Consider the following 20,377-nt stretch of genomic DNA (forward strand, 5'->3'; position numbering starts at 1 on the left):
AATCACCCTCAGCTGCTGTGGGTATCTAGAAAGGTTTACTCTCTAACGTCTCAAGTTCTTTAACCTTTAGGATGTAATTGGAAGAAGTAAATAAGGAATCAGAAGAGGTCTGAAGAATCTGACTGCAAAATAGGCAGTGGATAAAATACACTATAACAATTATATAATCAATTAATATAATCAATTTGACAAATGACACTCTTGATTTTTATTTTACGTGGGCATCTCACCAAAATTGTTAATCTGGTGCAGAACTGTCGAATCTGATTTGCCGTTCATAATGCTGGGCCCCAAAATTCTTTAATAGGCCTATATTAGAGTTGATCGATCAGCTCTGATGAGGTACTTTTCTAGAACTGCTAGTTTCTTTTTATTTTATGGTCTTGCAGACGAGAACCCGACAGTATAACCAAATAATGGGAGCAGCAGTTTAAGGAACACTTGTTCTTATGTTTATTTTTAAGATTTAGAAGTTATATATATTTAAAGAAATGATAAACATGTAATAACTAGTCATAGAAGCAGCAATAAGTTTATTGCTCAGTTTGTCATGTGTAGACAAATAGGTGTCATTCAAAACAGCTACTCTGGGCACGCTGCCCAGTGGCCTCTTATAAGAAGCTTCAGTCTTCATTATGAATAGAGTTATTTTGCTCTGTTTGGGTGAATATATAGATTATATATCAAAAGAAATTTTATTTATTATGCAACTCTTGTACTTAATATGTTGATGTTATTTTCACAAGACATAACGTAAAAGAAAAAATGCAGAGCTTTGAGACAAAAAAATTAAAATATGCAAGGTTTTGCATCAAAGAAATAACATTCGAGAAGGAATAACATCACTATCTCTCTCTCTCTCTCTCTCTCTCTCTCTCTCTCTCTCTCTCTCTCTCTCTCTCAACTGATCGGAACAAAGAGAAATCTTCTGAAGAATTTACAAGACAATTATCATTTATTGGATTAAAAGGGAAAGTTTTCTCATCAATATCTTCGGTTCTTGGAAGTCTTCTGAGAGAAGTCAGAGGCGTCTTCCAGCCGAGATCTCTCAGGGTCCAAACTCATCTGCCCTTGACCCAGGACTCGTGGTAGTTCGGAAGCCCTCCATCGTCCGCCCATCATTAAAGGGCTTGTCAGGGGACGAGGGAATCAGTCATCTTGATCTTCTTTCTTTAGCATCTGTCTGAGACGTCATTCTTGTACTTTTGCTCATGTTGTTGTTTTTCAAATAAAATTTTATTTGTGTATTCCCGTAATCTAACAAGTTTCATTGCTTTTTACACACACACACACACACACACACACACACACACACACACACACATATATATATATATATATATATATATATATATATATATATATATATATATATATATATATATATATATATATATATATATATATATATATATATATATATATATATAATCCACTTTGAGCAGCACATGCTATAATTGTATGAGACTTGTTACGATTCTGGATATCATTACTCACAAATTACGACAAGATCATAAGCACTACCACACAAGCCAGCAGAATCTAACCTACTTCAAGATATTAGGCTGTTTAAAATATGTATAGAAGTCATATAAGGTATATATGAACGTTTATATACTAACTTCGACATGAAAGACTGAACGAATTATTTTTCTTAAAGTCTTTCACACTGAAGGAACGACGTAAGTTCTTCAAAGGTCTTCATATCCCGAAAGCAACCAATAATACTTGTCACTGTGGCCATTCTAAATTCTTGAAGGAGGATAAATGAGAGGAATCTTGAGAAGGCGCAGTATAGTTTTGGATAATATCTGAGGAATGGTAGGAAATGTCTGCGAATGGTATAAATCACTGAGGAAAAAATATCCTCAAAGAAAGCCCAACTGATGTCTTTTATATATATATATATATATATATTTGGATAATATATAGATAGGAAATATATATTTATAAGATATCATATACTGATAAAAATCCTCAAAGAATGCCCAACTGATATTTTTTTATATTCTGTTTCAGCGTTCAAACCAGAAAGTAATTATAGTAAGAAAACTAATAAAAGAAGAACAATCTCCTCTTTATATCCGGTGAAAGAGTGAGAAAGTACTTCGATAGATTCCAAGAACTCTACTTTTCATTTTTTTAAGAATAATGTTAATTGATTAAAAGTGTCAATTTTTATCTCAGAAATGTTATCATTTTTCATTTGTGTATTTATGCAAGTTAAGTGGCAGAAGCAACTTGCGTTTTATGATGACCTGAGATGTCAGCATTTGATCAATGCAGTATTGCCCTAATCTCCCCTGGCCAATTATATGCCCTTTCACTTGTCCTGTGAATAATTTCAGGTCATTAATGCCACACTCAGACCCCACTGAGATATGACAATCTGCAAAGGAAGGATGACATTCCCTTTCACGTCAGAGGACACACTGATTTCCTAAGTGAGAAGTTATCTTTGTCTTTCATCTGCACTTTAAGGAAACTTTAATCGGATCCATCTTACCTGTAATGGGAAGGCGTTCTTCTAACGTATCTAAAAATGTTGGGAATGGCCTCGTCTGCAATGTACTTGACTATAAAAAAACAATCATTTCCGCTTTTTTGCAAATCAGATGAAATCTTAAGGTCAACAAAAGGTAATGCTGTTCTAGAATTAATTATCATAATCTTCAATATTTAACATTGTAATACAATTTTTTTTACAACAAAAAGCAATGGTGTTCCAGGATTAATTATCATAATATTCAATATTCAACATTGTAATACCATTTTCTTTCTAACCAATATAATTGTATATTTACGCCTTGATGATTTTCGTTTATGTTCACTTAATTAATTGAGCATATAGATGATTGGTTGTATTCTTTTGTTTTTGTTGCTGATTAATTGATAAATAAATATTTCAGTGACTAAATTCTGAAACTGATTTACTCTCTAAATTGAGTGTTCATGAGACACAAACCAGTAGAAAAATTCTTACATCATTGTTCTTAGATTCTATAGGACGCTGGTACACACGACTTTTTCATTGCAGGCAATTGTTACTAGGAATGGTTTTAAACTGTAAAGTAAATATGCCTCTTGCAAGGATACATTACCAACCATCAGTGCCACGATTATTGGATGATTTTTAGCATCTCAAGGGGAAAATGTTGCCAAAACCATCTAATACTATATTTTAATCTTTGATTTGTGTGTCATAAGTGTTTTGCACCTGTTATTGAAGAACCTACCTCCTTCCACACTGCTACCGTCTCTCTTCATCCAAACCTCTTCGATGTTGCGATCGAAAGTCCACCAAAAAAACGATGGTGTTCAATTTACTTAGTGTTAGACCTCGCACATTTGACTGAATTTTCATACGAAGGAAGAATACGATAATAAATTCCAGTGTGCATTCCCTAAAAGAGATTTTTTTTTTCTATATAAGTGATGAGTTTCTTTTTTCTTAGAAAAATAAAACAAATGTGAGAAATCTTCTGTATTTCTTGAAGGTCTTGGGCAATGGTTGTGTAATAGAAATATGATACCGTTTCTACTTTGGTTGGATCATTCTTTTCTAATGTCCCTTACTTTAGTTATTTACAGTAATAAACACTCTAATTTACGGTTAAGGCTTCAATGGAACCTTTAGATGTCAAGCGCTTATGTTTTACTCTAATATTACTGCCTATAGTTTGCATAAATTGATAATGCAGGATAACACTACAATGGATAACTATAGATAGCAAATGAGAACCATTTTTTAGGGTGGATGTGAATGATAGTTTTTGAGTGGATAATTGTTGTCAAATCTGAGAGAGGGTAATTCTTGGATCTGTCACTAGCCTTAACTCAATTGCAGATCTCTTCTCGTTCAAGAGATACTGCGCTGGGCGTTATTCTCGAGATGTTTTTGATTCTACGAATAAATATGTATGTCAAGAATAATTAAACCTCACCAAACCAAAATAGTACATGGCCTCTGGAAACAGTTGTACAACAGCCTCCCCTGTACTTAGGAGCACTGGCATTGATAACATTGCAGACTCGACCATTCCTTCATGCTGCGGAGTAAAGGAGACATCTGCAACCGAAAGGTGCTAAGAAGTGTTTTTTTTTTTTGCAGCCTTACTTTGCATTTCCTATTCCAACTTCCTCTGAAAGAACGTTAGCCGGCTCCTTTGCTGGTTCACGGACGTCCTGCCTTCAAAACCATTAAAACTTTTCGTTTAATCCTCTGAATGCCGTTGTGCTTCACTGCAATAGGAGTGAATTTCGAGATTACAGCGTTGCCACTTGTAGTTTCATTTCTTTTTGGATTACTTTCCTGTTATTTCCCTTTCTCTTATATTGTGTCCGTTCGCTAGTGGCAACTTCCTTCATCATTTATTCATGTTACATTATCTAATCATCATGCAGTGGTATTCTTTTCCTCCTTTTACAATTATTTCCTCTTGCATTATAGCATCTTATTCCTTTGGCTACAAGGCCACTCGTAAATTTTTAGAGTGGCTGAGAGAAGAAAAAACTTTTCAGATGCTTATGCAATAATATGTTTCTTTCCATGGACTCACCGATATTGTTTCATTGGTATATCTATTATTTCTAATGTGTTATTTATATAATTATTAGCCATTTATTCATTATGGTACCTCTCTACCCATATACTCTTTGGCATCATTTCCGCGCTCTTCCTTTGCCTTTTAGTTCTCTTTGGTCTTTGCTTTCATGAACATTCTCCCCTCGTCATTTGCTTATTTTTGCTGTTTATTAGAATTTTTATTTGTGAGTATTCATATCGATCGTTGGAGGGAATTTATTCATCATCTACTCCTCCTCATCATTCCTCTTCCTTTCCTACTCCTCATCTTACTTATCTCTCTTCTCGATATTCTTTTTCAGCCTCTTTCTCTTCTTCCTGTACTTCTTTCATTCCCCTCTACATGGTATAAAGCTTCCGCGCGTCAGAGGAATTCTCAGTCGATCGTTGCAATTAATTATCCTAGAAACCTAAACAGTGAATTTTCCCCGTGATGATTGTTAATGGCACATAGTCTCTCTGGGGAAAGAGAAAGTGTTGTTGGAAAGCTGAAGTACTGTCATTTACAATGTTCACCGGCACATGACATTTAAAGAGTAATATAAAAAAAAGTAAAAACAGAGCTGGAGAAACAATCAGAGATATGAAACGAAAACGAGAAAAAGTACATAAAACTTTCTCTATTGAATCTTTTCGCTTTTCATGCCTACAAAACTGCCAGTTTGTGTATGAATAAATTTATGGCACAATGCAATCGTCTGTATCAATCAATATTTTCACGGAAAAGGAAATCACTGAGAAAATTTATTTTCTTTGGCCAACATAACAGAAATATTATGAGTTCAACCGGTGAATTTTCACAGTCATCTACCACTGCAGGCGGCAGATATAGAGATAATACAGTTTCCATTGTTATAAAGACCAGGGAATAGCAATGTCAAGGAAGGTGCTCTCGGTGATTTTTGCATTTATTTCCAAAATCTGTCTTAGTAAATTGTTATGGAGAATGATCTCACACTGACATATGAAGATATTATTCTGTCAATACTAAATAAAAAAATAAAAAAACTCACTGACTGGACCAGTGCATTTGTTCTCTCAGTCTGAATGTTAGTGGAAATATTCACTTTGGTATAAATTCATACCTCAAGCGTTTCCAAGAGCTCTTGAAGGGCTGTTTCCTCTTTGCCACGTTTGAACTTTGGATCTGGGTCCGGAGGTTATGGGATGTGATCCATCAAGTCAGAAATCTTTTAATGCCATTTCCTGTTTTGTATTTCAGCTCGTGAGTTTATATTCATCTGTTTGCTCTCATGTTTTTAGCCAACTTCTTTCTTTGTATTATTATCTTTTTTTCTCTCGTTTTATACTTATTGGTATTCATTTTGAGGAGTTTTTTTTTTTGCATCTTTTTTTTTTTTTTTGATACTTGTGGGGAACAATATTGACCCTTAAGGAAATGAATTGCAAATCATACCGCTTGAGATCTGTCATAACTCGCATCTTACGAACTAAGACCGAATGGCACTGTTGCATTAAGACCCTCAGCTATACTCAATTATTATTATTATTATTATTATTATTATTATTATTATTATTATTATTATTATTATTATTATTATTATTATTATTATTATTATTATTATTATTATTATTATTCTGGCGAAAATGCACTTAAAAGGGGGAGGTTACCTTGACGATGATCGGTTGAATGTAGCATCGCTATATTTCACATAAGTACGTGATTATCCGGATGGGAGCTTATTGTAACTCACATTTCTCCCTCAAACATCATTGTCCGTTAATAATGCTGTCAAGTTGAGAGACTATGTAAAGAAAAATTCATAAGTCCAAAATTGAATATTACGGTTGCCAAAGTCTCCTTCTTCAAATGTGATTCAGATTTAAAGGTTTTCATGTATTTTAAAGCAGATTGAAACACTTCAAATATTTGAAAAAATTTGTAATTATCAATATTTTCTAAAGATTAGCTTTTACTCAAAGCGTAAAATTAAAAAAAAAAAAAAAAAAACGTTTGAAGCCTTTCGGGCAGCTACTGTACTTGAAGCGGGACAGCCACTATCGGTCTACTTCACCCTTTTCAGACAACTGTGATATTTTCAGACAACTGTGATATTTTGCAAATTTATATATATATATATATATATATATATATATATATATATATATATATATATATTTATATATATATATATATATATATATATATATATATATATATATATATTTCCATTCCTCACCTGTTGTTTATCTTATTTTCCCGCCAGCAGGATTGAGACACAAGACTGGGGCGCTTTGTTTTTCACTCTCTGAGAGATAAAGATGAAACATCTGGTGCTGTCACATGGATAGAACTGTTTCTGTCATAAACCAGGAACCTGCTTTCCTCAATTGCAAGAATCATATATATATATATATATATATATATATATATATATATATATATATATATATATATATATATATATATATATATGTGTGTGTGTGTGTGTATATGTATATATATATATACACACATATACATACATATATATATATATATATATATATATATATATATATATATATATATATATATATATATATATATATATATATATACATATATATATATATATATATATATATATATATATATATATATATATATATATATATATATATATATATATATATATATATATATATATATATATATATATATATATATATATATATATATATGTGTGTGTGTGTGTGTGTGTGTGTGTGTGTGTGTGTGAGTGCGAGTTTTCCGTCGATAAGGCAAGTGCGGTAACCTAGGCTTAGGATATTTTCCAAACTGAGAACTGTCTTTTTCTATCCACGTTATTTAATGAAAGTTTACTTATTAGTGAATCTTTTGTAATTGTGTGTTATACTGTATGTAATGCTAAGCCAATCTTTGAATGTAATTTGTATGTATGCAAAGTGCCGGTGCAGCATAGGCCTTCATATTAGATGTTTGCTCTATACCTAATGATTCCAATTCGCTAACAAATGTCAAAAAGAACTGTTATGAATATGGACATTTAGTTAGCGCACATACCAAAAGAGTCACAAAATTGTGGATATAATCTCAAAAAGACATCCAAATTAATGCATCACTGCTATCAAGTGCTTAGTGGGTTGTGAAAGGCCCAAACCAGCAAACTGCTATTCTCCTGCAACAGGCTGTTCGTTTTACCTCATTGTAAAATTTCGCTCACCGCAATATTTATCAACTCTGCGTTTCAGTAGAAATATTCTTTAGAAAATATTGATAATTACAAGTTTCTTCTAATTTTTGGTATGACTTGTTGTTGAACATGCGTTAAAACACATAAAAAGTTACGCATGAAAAGCTGTGTATCCGAAATATTTCAAGGCTCTGACTTCGGCAATCCTTCCATTTAATTTAGGCCTTATGAATGCAATTCATAATCCCTTAGCTCGATAGCATTATTAACAAACATAACATATGTTTGAGAGACAAATGTAAGTTAAAAATTAAAGCAATGTATGCGGGGAATACGGGTCTGTCATCAGATTCATCCCCTACATTAATTTTACTAACATTCGTGACTTGACTTCATTCTGACTTCCGGGTCTTTTCCTCTATTATATAGGAATGTCAATTATTCCGGATGTGTGAAAATATACTGTTGATACTGTAAAGGCACCTACAGCGCCGTCTGCGAAGTCTCCACTGAACGCGTCATTCGCTAAGTCTTCGCTGAGCAAGTTTTCTGTGGTGGCGTCCCGTTTTCTTCACCTGTACAATTGGTCACGCCTAACGTGTCAGGTCACACGAATTCAATCATTTAAACTATGTATATATTTGTTCACCTGTTGTCAATTGTGTATCTTGTATTTCTTCGTTCACAGGCATCAAGATTATATCCATATTTGAATTCTGTCTGTTTTTACATTGTAAAGTGTACTCGCTTGCTGTATATAGCGGCAGACTGGCGCCGTGCCGCGAGAGACAATGAGATCGTGAGTGACCTGAGGTCAATAATAATTAACAATAATATACAGCGAGCGAGTACTCTTTACAATATAAAAACAGACAGAATTCAAATATGGATATAATCTTGATGCCTGTGAACGAAGAAATACAAGATACACAATTGACAACAGGTGAAAAAATATATACATAGTTTAAATGATTGAATTCGTGTGACCTGACACGTTAGGCGTGACCAATTAGTACAGTACAATTAGGGTTTAACCTCAAAATTTAGAATGACAAACTGAAACTTTGGAAATATGTAGAGGTGAATTGTGTTATCTTCATCCAAAAAGTCCCAAAAAATCCAGTGACGGTTTTTTGAGTTAAGGCCACAAAATGGCGGCCATTTTGGAATTTTCAGTTTTTCTCATTTATTGCTCCTAAAGGGTAAAATATTAAATTTGTAAATGAAATACACATCAGGTTTTTATTATATGATACCTGTAGAAGCTATTTACATAAATTTCTTGAGTACTAACAGCATCAGTGTGAAATTATGTGCCTTTATTTTAAAAAATTTCTGTTAGTAGCAGTTGACAGGAATATTCCCGTTCCTGCTATTGGAAAACTAATTGGTATATCAAAATTATTATCTAAATAAATCATCTGCAGAATTTTCGTGTCTTTTAAATGACACCAAAAGGACATTTCGATGACATGCCACTGCCATAGTATCTTTGTTTGAATATATATATTACATATATTCTTACATCTGCAGGAGTACTTTTTTCCGTGTATGTGACAAATCAGTATAATATATAATACATACATACTATAAAATGTTTAGTAATGTATGATCATTAATATTTCTCTTTTTTTCAGGTAGAGTAAAACACAGCGAATTCAGCTATTGAAAAGGCACAGAAATGGAAGACAAATCGAAATTTTGCATATTGTGCGAGCCCACTGGGAATAACTGTTTTGGTGAAACTGTGCGCGTCATTAGAGGTTTGGATAAAATAATTGAGAGTAGTACTTCAAAAGAGGACAATGTAAAAGAATTACTGACAAATAAGAGCTCCGTTGTTGTCCATGTGAAATGTAGAAAAGACTACACACGTCGCTTGGAGTCCACACCTAGAAAAGTTCGCACGGCCCATGAAATCAGGCAGGAGTTCCATTTTAAATCCCAGTGTATATTTTGCGAGAAGAAAATTGCTTACTCAACTTGCATTAGCAGTACTATTGTTGGAGTCATCTTCGGTTAATGAGACCCTTAAGAAAGACTTACAAACCTGCTGCATGTCTTTGTTTGACAACACTGAAACACTGGAGGTAACAGCAAATTCAAGTGCTGTAAAGTCCATCACGAATCAACTTGAAATGAAGCTTACAGATGTTGAATCATGTGGAAGAACCGAAAAGCTATGGGTACAGTATTTTAGGTGTATTACAACTGTGAAACTCTTTATAAGAGCAGAGCGTTGTGGTGATTGGAATCTTCACCTCTACAGTGTAAAACTCATGCTACCTTACTTGCATGCAGCAGGACACCTGAATTATGCAAAGTCTGCTCAAGTCTATCTACAGCAAATGCATAAACTGGAAAAAGTCATGAAACCAGAGGAGTTTGAAAAGTTTGCAACAGAGGGACATTTCACAATTAGAAGATCTGACAAGTTCTGTTTAGGGATCTGGACCGATATGACAATTGAGCAAGTCCTCATGCATTCCATCAAAATATCTGGAGGTCTCACCTGAGGACGTGGAATAACACCATCAGTTATCGCTAAATGGGTTAAGTCACTGCCTGCAACAGCCAGTTTCATTAATGCTGTTGAGTCTGTTAGTGGGGTTATGGCTACCACTTCAGAACAGCATATTGACCTTCGTGAATCTCGGCAGACTCGTGATCTTACTGACATGAATACCTTCAAAGATTGGCTGGCTGTACACAACCCATACAACCGACCAACATCTATTCTAATCTCCATATCGAGTGGTATTGTTGCCAATGAAAAAGTGAGCTGTGATGAAGCCTATACAGTTGGAAGAACATCAATGAAAACAATGGAAGGAAAAGTATTCAGAGATATTCACCTACAGCGAAGAAACAACATCAGGTCGTTGTCATCTGTAACAAAATCAATTATGATTAATGATACACAGATTACTGTCAATGCAAACCAGTTACTCCATCGAATTATATGCGTTGCTAGAAGTGATTCTGACCTTGCATCATATCTGGGATATGAACTTGCACCTCAACCACCTTCCCTCTTTGGTGATTTTTCTATGAGAAAAGCAAAAAATCTGCTCTTGTACCAGTCATTGAGGCATTGGCACCCTGTGAAAATGTTCCTCCGGCTGCAGCAGTGTATATTTTAGATGGTGGGTACCTTCTTCATCATGTTGTGTGGCAACGTCCTGCTATATTCAGTCAGATATGTTCTCAGTATACATCATTCATTAAACAGAAGTACAGGAACGCTCACATAGTATTTGATGGCTATGACACTCACAGTACAAAAGATGAAGAACACTTTCGTCGAGGAAGGACACAATCATCTAGAGATATAGCTGTAGAAAGCCACATACAAGTCCCAGTGTCTCAGCAGGAGTTCTTGGGAAATACTAAAAACAAGACAGGATTGATCAAACTCTATCTACCCATCTGGAAGCTGCTGGCTGTAAGGTCCATCAGGCAGAGGCAGATGCTGACAGATTGATAGTAACAACAGCAACTCATTTACGAGATTCAGGACAGGGATCAGTTATTGTGGGGGAGGACACTGATCTTCTTGTCCTCTTAATTGCACTTGCCAAGCCTCAGACTGATATCAAAATGATGATCCCAGCAAACAAAGCACATCCTGATAAAATATTCAGCAGTGAAAGAATTCAGAGCAAAATGGGGGACATCACTGACAGCTTGCTCTTCCTGCATGCAGTAACAGGTTGCGATACAACCTCTGCTCTGTATCGCAAGGGTAAAAGTGTTCTTTATAAAAGATTACAGGAGGAGCCTGTACTAAGTCACAAGATGCAAATTTTTAATGACCACCAGGCCTCTGCAGATGATATAGCTGCTGCTGGAGCAGCATTTCTTCTTGTCCTGTATGGAGGAAAGCCAGAAGTAGTCTTGATAAACAAAGGTACTTTAATTACTTAAGGACAATAGCTAAACAGTCTGTACATGCCAAATTTGATCTAGCTACACTTCCTCCAACATCAGCAGCAGCACGCCAACATTCTTATCGTACCTTCCATCAAGTACAACAGTGACAAGGGATTACTCTAGACCCCACTGACTGGGGTTGGAAGTTAGAAAATGACCGACTAAGACCAGTAACATCGCTTAAAGAGCATGTACCACATTCCCTACTTCACCTTATAACTTGTAATTGTAGAAAAGGTTGTGAACTGCGAGTGCAGGAGAAGTGGACTCCCTTGTACACATATGTGTGGATTGTGCTGCGCATGGGTGCAATAATCAAAGATCATTTGATGAAGATAAAGGAGATATAAATGGATATGTAGAAGAACATAGCGAAACTGAAAATGAAGACTATTCTCAACCCTTACAGAAAAAGAAAAGGAAATAATTTACGAGAAATAATAAAGAATGATTCATATTTTTATTTTAGCGTAATTAATACATAATCCCTTGTGCGTAAAAATGGAGTTTCATCAAGTTGAAGTTATTTTTTGTCTGTACAGCTGTATAGTTGAAAACTAATTTTGATAATTTTTTTCCACATTGTATTGCATTGCAAGTAGTTACCGGTTATATGCTCAGTTTACTACATAATTTTTATGGTAATTGTGGTTATGTGACCTAGAATTTATCCTCAACTAATTATAATGTCATAAGCATGTGATCTATGAATGTCTTCAACAGCAAAATGTTGACGATTGTATGGTAGGAAGTTAGGTAATTGCTAATGGCACCAATTGAAGTACATGTATTCAAACGAAGATACCCCCGCAATGGTGCGTCCTAGAAGTGTCATTTTGGTGTCATTTGAAAGACAAGAAGATTCTGCAGATAGTTTATTTAGGTAAAAATTTTGATATACCAATTATTTTTCCAATAGCAGGAATAGGAATATTCCTGTCAACTACGAGTAACAGAATTTTTTAAAAATAAAGGCCCATAATTTCACACTGATGTATTTAGTACTGATGAAATTTATTCAAATAGCTTCTAAAACTACCATATAATACAAAATAATGTATATTTCATCTACCAATTTTATTTTTTTACCCTTTAGGAGCAATAAATGAGAAAAACTGAAAAATCCAAAATGGCCGCCATTTTGTGGCCATAACTCGAAAACCCGTCACTGGATTTTTTGGGACTTTTTGGATGAAGATAAGTCAGTGGCGGCTCGTGACTGTTATTGATGGGAGGGCTGTTAATTGTGAAAAATTGAGTTCTTTCAATGAAGAAACCGTCTTTGCTTCTTGTGCCATTTTGCAAAATAATGCTAGGCCTACCTGTGAAAAGAAGAATAAATACTATTTTATACGATGTTTCTGTGATCTTACAACATCTATGATAATTAAAATTGAGCACAAGCCATCACTGATCAATAATATTTTAAAATCATCCCTGGCAAATTGCTAAACACTATCAAAAATAAGAGCGATGCAAAAACATACATACCATCACACCAACGTCTGAGACAAGACTGGTGGGAGGCAGTCCACACTCTGCACACCACCCGGGAAGCCTCCCCCCCTTCTCCCCGCTCTCCACACCCATTCACAACAACCGTCACACCAACGTCTGAGACAAGACTGCATGGGAGGCAGCCCACTCTCCATGCTGCCCAGGAAGCTTCCCCCCCTTCTCCCCGCTTTCGTATCATTAAATAGTAAATAATTTACGTACTTCCTCATTGTTTTGCAGTAATTTTTTTCATATAAATATATGAGAATAGGTGTTTTCATGTTAATGATAGTCAAACATCAATAAATTAACTTTATTTTCGTGAATCCTAGAAATCCACTGGGGGGGCTGCAGTCTCACAGTCCCTATTGACGAGCCGCCCCTGAAGATAACACAAATCACCTCTAAATATTCCCAAAGTTTCAGTCTGTCATTCTAAATTTTGAGGTTTGAGCTAAAATTGAGCTAATTGTACTGTACTAAATTGTACAGGTGAAGAAAACAGGACGCCACCACAGAAAACTTGCTCAGCGGAGACTTAGCGAATGACGCGTTCAGTGGAGACTTTGCAGACGGCTCTGTAGGTGCCTTTACAATACATTTGACATTGCTTGATCTTCTTGGTACATTAAGTTTGCAACGTGGTTAGTACAGTATTTGTGTTCCTGTTCCTCCTAATTCCCATGAGCACGGTCTGGGTATATTAGGTCTGCTGACTTGTTTACCAAAATATGAGCGGGTTGCGCATGACGTCACGCGAAAGAACGAGTGTTGTCGGCAATATTTCCTATGTCGGTTGCCAGTTTCCTTTTATTTACTTGTTTCTTCACAGGAAAGGTAGTAAAACATCAAATTCTTAAAAAAAACACTGAACAAATTATTCAATAGTAACATATATTTCATAACACAAATTCCGAAAAAAAATCATTCTTAATCTTCTGAAAATGTTTTTTATACCCCACGATTTACTTTTTTTTTCATACATCTCAGTTTTCTTGTTTAGGTATCTCATCCTAACAAATACTGAGAGCTTTGAAAAAAATTAAATTACATCATTGTGAACATCAACACCCGTTGATTTCATTTCAAAAGCAAGCATTTTTATACAGTTTCCTCTCCCTAAGACTTTCTCCATGAATGCCTTTGAAGGCATCTCTCATAAAGCTTCATTGTGAGAATAAATTGATCCAGAAACATTGAGCACTTTTGACTGTAAGTCGCCTTTTGGCCTAAATGAGGATACCGCACAAATTTTTAACAATGTAGCCACCTCTACATATCGCAACGAAGAATTTTCCTACATTACATCGCATATCGATTTTGAGTTATTTGGATCTATTGACAAACTGGCCATACCGTCTGGAGTTTTTTTCTGTATTGTCGATCTCAAATTCTAGATCCAAGTCTACATTTTTAGATATGTTGCTAATTAGGCAAATTTCTAATGCAAGTTCACGCTCATTATAGGATTTATTTTGCTTGAAGCATTCGTCGGCACCAACTCAGCTGATAAGCAATAGTTATTTTCATGCTTTCTGCTTACGTTTCTTTTATCGGTGGTTAGTGCAACGTTCTTACCGAGAAGCAGCTTTTTAATCCTATATTTATAGTTAACAGCACTTGGGTGATCATGCCGTCTATTCATCTGTCTGCAACACCCAAAAAAATTTTCTAGTGGGTCCTGATTCATTTTTCGTGTTGATATTTATTTTTTATTATAATTCCTAACATTTTATATAGACCCACTATTGCGTGACATGATATGATCACAGACTTTGGGAAATTGTAATGTGTGCATGACTGTGCGTTGCATGCTCTCATTTTTTCAGTAATAACTTTATATAGACGTGTTCTGGCTATCTAAGTCAGTCCATAAGCATCCTTGATTTTACATTTCCAATAATGCATGATGAATTCGTGAGATAAAACCAGTCATTTATCATAGAGATAAATTCTGCAGTGACTTCCAGATACCGCTTCTCAACAGCCTCCTCTCTCCTAAATGTTCTGTAGACTTAGCAAGGGTATTTGACATCAGCTGCAAAGCGCATTTACCCGCTGAAGTTCAGTTTTTTAAGTTTACACGAATTTCACTAATCTTGTGATCTAACTTTATTCTGTACATGCCTTCCCTAATACAAGAATCAGAAATCAGTGTCCAATCCTCAAAACAAAACCCCTTAGTTATAAAATGATTTCTTATCAGTTTTATCATATGTGGGGCATCGGCAAATACGGATGTTTCCCGATCATGACAAGGGCTCTTTTTTTATTGCAACTTTCTTTGATTTCATTGGGTCTATCCGAAAAGGCTTCCATAATTTAAGATTGTTCGGCCTGTATCAAGAACAACTGAAATTACAGGGTAGCCTGCATTCTCTACTTCCACAATCATTCCTATCACCAACTCATGGACACATGATTCGTCAAAACCATAAAAGATGGGCTGTCTCTATTTAGCAGTCAGATCCCCCAACATGAAAAGCCAAACTTTTCCATGAAGTTTATTGAATCTATTTGTTCCTGTGTCATAATTCCAGTACTTTGCGATGTTCGTTTCATCAAAAGATATTACGGTTGGCCTCTCTTCTACAATAAAAGTTTCAGTTGCGCTTTTCATAAATGACAAAACTGATGTCGATACGGTATACCCGGCTCACAAGGAAAACTTCCAGTCCTCTTTTGCGTGATGTCATGACCCCTCCTGCGGGCCAGGTAGCAGCACGTCGTCAGACGTTATATACCTAGACCGTGCCCATGACATGAGTTACCCGGGTTCCTATTCTGGTTTGTAGCCGGTGCCATAAACCTACCAAATTGTTAAGCCCTTTTCCATCTTGCTTTATGGCGACTAAGGGTATCTATAGATCATTTCCCTCGGGATTTCTGCCTAAGATTTTCTTTACCTCATTTTCAATTTCAATAGCACCATCATCTAATTTCCAGACACGGACCATCTTTTCAGTTGCCTTTAACAGCAAACTTCCCAATAGCTAAGGTAGCCCTTAACAGGTTTTTACAATTATCAACCGTTATTACCCGTTGACCTGCCATTGTTGATCTGCAAGGGGTGGTTGAAACGAAATGGCCCCACTCGTTTAAAAAGTTATATAACTGCGGACCAATTCTGAGGTAATTCCTCCTATACATTCTCCAACCTTGAACTATCTTTGTGTGGCCTATCACTCGATCGGTCTCGCCAACAGTGGAATATATATTCCTCATAATTCTTAAGTCTTTGTTAGGCATCAGAACAAACATAGCATCCTACATCTCCCGTCGAGATATCAAGGAAGCTTTTGTCTTTATTTAATTTCTCAGCATCACTACCCGTTAAAGAATTTAAATGTACACACATCTATTTGCTCAATCTAGTTTTCCAAATTGCAAGCATCATTTTCTTCCATCCTTCCCGAAATTTATGAGTAACTCTAGTAGTCCCTTTATATGATGTAGTCGGAGGATTTGTAGGGGATGCCATATTTATTGTACGTGCTTGTCTTATAGATATAGATATCTTTCTCTTGGTCATATATTTAATCAAGGGTAACTGTCCCGGATTTAATCCCAAAAAGGCACTAAAAGACACAACGGGGATCCGTCGGGAACGTGACTTATAGAAGAGATGTCCCAGCAAAAATAAAGTCAACACACAAAAAGAAAAAAAAAATGTGCAATTAGATAATTCCCATCCCATGAGAAAAATACAAATTCAACGAGGAAAAAAATATTAGCCCAAGATAGTATATACCGCAAGAAATAAATTAATACTGTTTAGTAAAATTGTTAGTAATAATTAATAAAGAAAAAAAGTTTATCAAGATTAATTGTATGTCTATTTAATTTAAGTGGAATAATTGTGTTTCAAATGATAACCAAATGAAGTATCATATCAAATTAGTTTTAAATTTTTACTTTTAAGAATTTTATGTGCATATGTGTGTGAGTGTGTATAAACGGATTTCCTTTTCTTATTCTGTTCCGTTTTGAAATGGAGTGCCGTCGGGTGTGTAACCTTCCCGTCTTGTTTGCTTTGACAGAGACATCCTCTTTGCTTTTGTTTCATCATCCTCGCCTGTTCATCTGGTTTCTTCTTTCTACTAGTTTTCTTATTTTTCCGATTTTATTTTGCCGTCTATACTATTCGCTGACAAATAATGTCTCTTCTTTTAACGTTGGTGTGTTGGTGCACTTCTTTTCCTTTCTCTCTCGTTTTCTATGTAGAGCGGTAAGAGTGTTCGGGTTATAACGAAACCTTTCGGATATTATGGTGGAAGACTCTGCGCTGGGTCGTTGGTTTTTCTTCTCTTGTCATAATGTTCATTCAGTAATTCTTATTTCTTGAATCCCACTAAAGCTGGCGCCAACTTTTCTGCCCTCTGTTGTAGGTGTAGAACTAAGGTAATGTGAGCCGAGAGCAATGTGGGTTCATTCTTCTAGGGAATACGCTTTTTCATTTTAGATGACAGTATATTTCTTAATGGTGATGTAGACCAGTACTGTGGTTTTCTCTTTATTATCCTGTTCGCGAATGAGGTTTCACCATTACCGCTTAGCTTCTTCAGCTTGAGGTAACTGGATTCGAGACTAAAGAAACTAAGTCCGGAAGTGGACTTAAAAATAGCTAAGAACTTGGGAGAGTTGAGAAGATGTACAAGTCCTGTCAATACAGAGAGATGGGTTACTTTTCACACCCTTAATTAACACGCCCACACTCAAGATCCGCTCCACGATACTCTTCCTGCCACCTCCTCATTTCTTCTCCCTTTATAGTATTTGGGCAGTGGCGTCATTGTTCACCAGACGTGTCGATTACGCCACTTCAGCAACTTTGTCATCACTCTCTCAACTCACCATTTAAACATCGCCAATTCTTACTTCATCATTTCCTTTCTCTTGCCATCGAGTTCACGACACACAATTTGAAAAGTGTTTATTATGAGTTTATCATAATCTTTCACTTTCGCCTTTGGGTTCTGGAATACTGATAACGTTTGTCGCTACCTGCCTGGGAACAGTCGTGCAATTTTTGTTTCATCCTGACGGTTGATCAGCACCGCTCACTTCCTCTCTCGAATGTTCTGACTCATAACCATAAGACCACGCGTCTCGCTCTTTATAATAATCTCAATAGTAGTTTCTACGGTATTTTCTAGGTATATATATATTACTCTCTTTCTCTGTAACACACACACACATATATATACATATAAGGCTGTTAGTGTATGAATATCCTGGTATTTCGTTTCGTAAATATTTATATGTAGACAATAAGAATGTGTTTTGTTGAAGCCCATAACCTACGTTGATGACGAATAGTTAGAATTAAAATAATTGGACCTAATGTATCTTACGAATGGAAGAGGTGGTAAACCTCCATTTTTTATTGTATCCGTTTTAGGAGTGACTTGAGCCTCTTTTTCACAGCAATGGCAGTTACAAAGACCGCTGTCTCTGGGAAAGTGTTCATGACTTTTGCTGCTGGGAAATACTTTTCTAATGATATCGAAGAACAACAATATGTGCAGTGTCAAAGATATTTCTTCACAGAGAGCAGGGCACATGGTCACTAAGTTTTTGTTAATAATGGTCCCGGAAACATAACACTTCAAAAAGCAATAAATAAATAAATAAATAAATACTGTAAAATCTAACTTTCAGCAATCTTAAGCGATCACGAATATTATGAATCAAAAAATGTAATAAAACAAGGAATTTAAATTTATTTTTCACCTGATAAGATATCAACATGAATTGAAACAAGTACCATATGATCTTGGAATTTATTTCATAATACCGAATGATTCTAAAATTTATTTAAAATATCGAATGATTTTATCATTCATTTCAGGTTCCAAAGGATTTTAAAACTTATTTCAGGTAAGGAGTTATTCTAAAATTTATTTCAAGCACTGAATGATCTTAATTTTTATTTCAAGCACTGAATGATTTTGATATTTATTTCCAGTATCGAATGGTTTTGCAGGAGCTGGTGGTAAATAGTATCTGGGAGAGCACAAGGCGTCCTGGAAAATAAAATCGTCCGCTATTATTACAAAACAGGACGTTCATGGCATTCTTATCACTATTAGTGCATCGAGGTGCGTATACACATATACTGTGCAATTAACAAGCACGAATGACAGAATAAATTCCCAAAGTTCAAGTGGAAACAGTTTTGCAGAAAACACTGAAATTTTGTTTGCAACATTCATCAATACCACGTCTGCAGTGTAAACTCCTTTATTTTGCGACCCCTTCTCCCGTCCTTCTTTCAAAAAGAGGAAAACCGGCATGAAGACATCCTCCGTCAAAGAGAATTCATGATTTTAATTAAATCACAACATGGAGGCTGGTTCCCTCCGTGACCCAGTCCCCCCTGACCCCAAACCCCTCGACAACAATTTTCCTGGAATAAAAAAAAAAAAAAAAAAAAAAAGTTACAAACACATGGCGTTGTGATTGGAGCACTAAAATTATTTCTCGAAAAAATAAAGCGAAGACTGAGAAGGAAAAATATACGAGGAAGGAGATTTTAAAAGGTTATTAATTCCTGCTGGAGAAACCTTTCAAGCCTAATGAGATTTGGATGGGAGAGAGCGGCCCGGATGTACGTTGCCTTGATATCATTTGCGTCTTCTGGGAAATAAGAAACTGGCTGTCGTGAGATGTGAAGAGCAACGCTTTCTCTCTCTCTCTCTCTCTCTCTCTCTCTCTCTCTCTCTCTCTCTCTCTCTCTCTCTCTCATCCCTAAATTCTAGGAGCGACAAAAGTGAAAACAAAAGATGTATGAAATTTGCTGAAAGTTCATAGATTTATAAACGAGAAATTCCTAGAAAATCGCGATGGGATTAATTGTCTTCAATTGAATGAAAAGGATGTGATAACAATAAATATAAATGATGTGGAAATGTTCTAGCATATTTCAGGATGAAACTGTTATATCTAAGTATTTTAATTTTCTTCTTCCTTGTTTGAAGAACAGATCTCCTGTTTGGTTTTCTTGTGCTACTCTCGTCTTAAACTCTAGGACAGAGTGATGTCATCAGGCAAGTTAACTAGCCAACTCTTAATACTGACCTGCGTCACAGACGTAAAATGAGTTAATTATGTTTTTTTTTTTTTTTTTTTTTTACATGAAATGTACTACAACAATAAACATCCTCTGCACTCTTCTGTACTTGACCTAGCTGTTTTTTATCGG

Source organism: Macrobrachium rosenbergii, chromosome 46, assembly GCF_040412425.1.
Source record: "Macrobrachium rosenbergii isolate ZJJX-2024 chromosome 46, ASM4041242v1, whole genome shotgun sequence".
In the NCBI taxonomy this organism is placed as follows: Eukaryota; Metazoa; Arthropoda; class Malacostraca; order Decapoda; family Palaemonidae; genus Macrobrachium; species Macrobrachium rosenbergii.